The following is a 5,443-nucleotide window of genomic DNA, read 5'->3' as shown; positions in this document are numbered from 1 at the left end:
TGCCACTGCACTCCAGTCTGGGCGACAGAGTGAGACTCCAACTCAAAAAAAAAAAGAAAAGAAAAAAAAGGTTACCTGCCTGCTCCCTGGGGATGTAGCAGTGAACAGACTGATGAAACTCTGGCCTCATTTGGCATTTAGCATGGGACAGATGGGAAGACATGCCTAGGAACATGTCTCAGATTCCCTTCCTCTCTGCCCGAGCCAGGACTCCTGCACTCTACCCAGCTTCCCTGGCTCCTTGTATGTGAAGGTGCTCAGTGGTGAGACACGGGTTGAACTGGGCTGGGTGAGGGTTTGACCCTGTGAAGGAGGAACTGGATCACAGCAGGACCTCACTAGGGTTTTAGGGTCTGGGATCCTCGGGACCGGGGCAGCAGAACATGGCAGGAATGGCGCTGCAGTTGGACACCACGATTCCCAGGCCAGGCCAGGTGCAGGCAGGTCACCTAGAAGAGGCCATTGGTATTGTCTTCCATTTGGGGCCATCCTCTGAGGTCAGGCCTGGCTCCCTAGCAGCAACCACACTCTGCCCTTGTTCTCCCCACTGAGAGAAGCGCCTTAGAGTGAGCCGACCTTGTCAGGGGACCGCAAGTCACACCACAGTGAGATACCAGTTCACACCCACTGGGATGGCTGTGATCAAAAAACAAGTGTTGCCCAGGATGCTGAGAAGTCAAAACCCCCCACGGCTGGTGGGGATGTAAAATGGTGCCTCTACTGTGAAATAGTCTGGCAGTTTTCAAGAGGTTAAACACAACTACCATGTGACCCAGCAGTTCCACTCCTAGGATTATACCCCAGAGAAGTGAAAATGTATCCATATAAACACTTGAAGAGGAGTGTTCATAGCAGCATTATCCATAATAGGCAAAAAGTGAAAACAGCCCACATGTCCACCAGCTGATGAGCAGATAAATGGTAGTTGATCCACACGGTGGCATAGTATTCAGCCATGAAAAGGAATGACATAGTGACTCACATGACATTGTGTTAAGTCATAGAGGCCATTCGCACAGGATGACATATCGTATGGCTCTGTTTCTATGAATGTCCAGACTAGGCAAATCCATAGAGACAGAAAGTAGATTAGGGCTGCCTGGGGCTGGGGTGGTGGTGCAGTGACTGTCAGGCAGGGTTTCTTTTTGGGGTGTTAAGTTGTTCCAGAATTGATTGTGGTGATGGATGCAGAACACTGTGCATATACCGAAAACTGTCAAATTATCTGCTGTGGTGTAATTGTAAACTGGTGCATTGTATGGTACGTACGTTATATCTCACTAAAGTGTTTGTAAAAAGCATTTGCCAGGCCAGGCAAGGTGACTCATGCCTGTAATACCAGCACTTTAGAAGGCCAAGGTGAGAGGATTGCCTGAGCCCAACGGTTCGAGACCAGCCTGTGCAACTTGGTGAGACCTCGTTCTCTATAATAAATTAAAAAATTAGCAAGATGTGGAGGCGCGCGTCTCTGGTTCCAGCTACTTGGAAGACTGAGGTGGAAAAATCACCTGAGCCCAGCAGGTCGCAGCTGTGGTAGCCGTGACTACCACTGTACTCCAGCCTGGAAGACAGAGTGAGACTGTGACTCAGTTAAAAAAAAAAAAAAAAGCTTTAACTTTTAGAAAAAGATTTTCAGCTGGGTGTGGTGGCTCAGCCTGTAATCCGAGCACTTTGGGAGCCGGAGGTGAGAGGACTGCCTGAGCCTGGGGGTCGGGACCAGTCTGGGCAACTTGGTGAGACCTCATCTCTACAATAAATCACAAAAACTAACCAGGCATGGTGGCATGTGTCTGTAGTTCCAGCTACTTGGAAGGCTGAGGCAGAAGGATCGCCTAAACCCAGCAGGTCGAGACTGCTGTGGCTGTGAGCTTGCCACTGCACTCCAGCCTGGGCGATGAGTGAGATTCCAACTCAAGAAAGAAAAAAAAAGAAAAAAAGATTTTTCTGCTTCAGTGCCAACAGAAGACATGAGAAGACTAAAGAACTGCAGAGTGGGCCGGGCTCGGTGGCTCAGCCTGTAATCCCACGCTTTGGGAGGCCGAGGTAAGTGAATTGCCTGAGCCTGAGGGTTCGAGACCCTCATGGGCGACTTAGTGAGACCTCATCTAATAAATCAAAAATTAGCCAGGCATGGTAGCGCATGCCTGTAGTTCCAGCTACTTGGAAGGCTGAGGCAGAAGGACTGCCGGAGCCCAGCGGGTCGAGGCTGCGGTGGCCGGGAGTGTGCCACTGCACTCCAGACTGGGTGACAGAGTGAGACTCCTACTCAAAAAAAAAAAAGAAAGGAACTGCAGAGTGGGGCAGCTCCTTCAGGTCACCTCCCACTATGGGAGCTTTTCTGTCCTCTCAATAAATCCTGCTTTCAAAAAAATAAGAACAAGTGCTTGGACAAAACTCTCTGGGGTTATATTTGGGTTCCTTTCTGTATTTCTGGTGAAACAACCACAGAAGTGACTGGACAGAGGAACAGAAGTTTCTGTCCATCCTTCAGGCCTCAGCTTACATGCTACTCCCTGAGAGAGGTCTCCCCCACCCTGGAAGCCTCCCTTTGTCACTTGTCATCTGTCTCAGCCCTTGTTTCTTCCTTTTATAGTTCTTCCCACACTTGGAATTTTTTTCTGCCTGGGGGCCTGATTTTGTCTGGTTCTCTTGCTCAACTGAGTTTCAGGAGGTCAAGGGCTTGTCTGTATCTTGTCTACCACACAATAGGTGCTCAATAAATGCCTGTTGAATGACTGAGCCCATGTATCTGTGATACCAGCTGTGAGCAGGCAGCTGTCAGGGGTCAGTGCTCAGTGGACGGAAGGTGTGAGCAGAGCAGAGCAGTCCGGGTGTCTTGGCCCCAGTGGCTTTCTCTCTGTTCTGGCTCCAAGAGAATGCCTCTGGAAAGGAAGCCCAAAGCCTGGTCTGGCTAGAAGGTGGGAGGGGAAGGGGTGCTGACTGGGGCCTGGAGGAAGTCTGCAGCCCCAGGCTTTGAGGGTGTGGCGTCTGTGTTTGCACCTTTGGAATGTGGCTGATTCACTCTGGGGGGAGCCATATGCCGCCACTGCCTTGGATCTGACATCTGGAGGCTGAATTCCAGGAGGAGAGAGACAGATTCCTGCAAGCAGATGCCAACGTTTAAGGTCACAGGGGGTGATAGAATGGCTTAAGGAGGGGATGAGAGGGTCCAACATCCCACCAGGGGCTGGGAGAGAAGCGAGGCCCATCCCCAGCCTTGTCCCAGCCTCTGTGGAGAAAAGAACGGGAGCTCAGCACCCAGACCCAGGCTCCAAGACCACTTCCTTAACAGCTCCTGTGGTCACAGAGACCACAGGCCCGATGGGTCCAGTGTTCAGCTGGTTTGCTGGGACATAGGCCTGTGTATCCCGGCCTCTCGGACCCGCGCTTCCTGAGAGTTGCTGGCCTGTGAATGTCCAGTTCGTGACCCCCATGGGTCCCAGCAGGATCCTAGGCCCGCCACCCCTGGGCTGGAGTTGAGTCCTAGCCCATCCCTGAAGAGATCGTTGTGCCGACACTGGACGGATCTGGGTCAGGACCTGCACAACACAGGGCTGACAGCCCTAGAGCTGCATGGGAATGAGGGTCTCCTAAAGGGGTGACACCCAACTCTGCCAAGCCACCTCCTTGGGACTGGTTGCTGGACTTGTCAGGCGCTGAGCTCATGGGCTGTGGACTCCCAAGGTGTTCCTTTGACTAAGTCTCTCCCTTAAACCCTCAGAAGCTCCTTTTCTTCATCTATGAAATCTCCTAGGCTGCTTCTGAGGATTGAACGAGACAGTGGGCGCAAATCCCTTGGCACATGCCTGGCCGGGAGGAGGCACGACGGTCATGAAATACGGTTCTCATTCTGCTCCCTGTGTCTAGGCTCTGCATGATCCGGCCGCAGGCCAAAAGGAGGGGTGTGCGCGTGTCTATGTATGTGTGTGTGCTCACAGCGGCAGCAGCGCTCTTTCTGTTCTCCAGAGAGTTTTGAATTTGATTTCTCCTTCAGAGAATTGGGGCCACACAGGCGAGACGGAGGCAGGAGGGACAGGAAAGGGGTGAGGGGAGAGGAACGTGCAGCCCCAGCACAGCATGTGGGCCTCCCTGTGGCCAGGCAGGCTTAGGCCTGCTCCTGGGAGGCACTTCCTGGTACCCTCAGCTTCGGCAGGGGCTGGAAGAGGGGCCCAGGCGTCCTCCTGCTCCAAGGAGTTCTGCCTTTGTCCTTCCCTGCCCCATTAGGACCATGTCTGGTCATGTGACATGGGAGGGTCCCCGAATGAGCCTTGCCAATCACCTGTGTTCCCTTTCCCGGAACCCCGGGGGTTGGTCAGAAGGGGAAGGGTTTCTCGGGAGAGGATACCCAGTGCCCAGGGTCGGAGTCTCTCGGACACCACAGGAGAATCCTGGAGCTTCTGAGAGGGCAGAGAGCAGTCCTGCTCTAAGTTTTTTTGCTCCTGTATGTGAACCACCAAAGTAAAGCACCACCTGGAATTCACTAGGGTGGGTTGAGTGCTGCCGGGCTCGGTGGCTCAGCCTGTAATCCCGCGCCTTTGAGAGGTTGAGGTGAGTGGATTGCCTGAGCCTGCGGGTTCAAGACCCGCCTGGGCAGGCTAGACCTCATCTCTACAATAAATTCAAAAAATTAGCCGGGCGTGGTAGCGCGCGCCTGTAATTTCGGCTACTTGGAAGGCTGAGGAGGAAGGATCGCGGAGCCCAGCAGGTCGAGGCTGCGGTGGCCGGGAGCGGTCACTGCACTCCAGTCTGGGCGACAGAGTGAAACTCCAACTCCAAAAAAAAAAAAAAAAAAAAAAAATAGAAATAACTTCCAAATGTGAAACTGTCATGACTTTAAGGTGAGTGCAAGTAATGTAATGCGTATGTCAGTTGCTGACCAAACCCGATCTTCATCACATAATTTTGAATAGGGACCTGAATGTTCTGTGTTTTCTTCTGTGGTTTTTTTTCCTCTCTCTTTGGTGGAAAAAAACTAAAGTAATTTTTTTTTAAATAAAACGAACTGATTCTTATCATCTTGTAAACTTCAGTTGTGAAGTTATGTTGTTTACAATTTTCTTTTAACATTTGGACATCAAACAAGGAAGTCACTTCCCTTGTCTTGAAAAACGTGTTTTCTGACTTGTTTTTCCTTATATATGACATAACTTTATAGATGTGCTTTGACTGATCACTTTGTGTAAAATGTGTTTGTTGTACTAAGTAGGGTTCACTGGTTTCTGAAGTCCTTGTGACCAAAGGAACTTGTCCCTGGCTGGGGCTCTGCTGCACAATCTGAACAGGGTTTTCTCTTTATAAAGCGTATCTTGGTGCCGGGCTTGGTGTCTCAGCCTGTAATCCCGTGCCTTTGGGAGGCTGAGGTGATTGGATTGCCTGAGCCCGCGGGTTCGAGACCCGCCTGGGCAGGCGAGACCTCATCTCTACAATAAATCAAAAAATTAGC

This window comes from Carlito syrichta, unplaced genomic scaffold, assembly GCF_000164805.1.
Source record: "Carlito syrichta isolate Samal-C Ts95f unplaced genomic scaffold, Tarsius_syrichta-2.0.1 Scaffold314117, whole genome shotgun sequence".
Taxonomy (NCBI): Eukaryota; Metazoa; Chordata; class Mammalia; order Primates; family Tarsiidae; genus Carlito; species Carlito syrichta.
Note: the sequence above shows the minus strand (reverse complement) of the source record.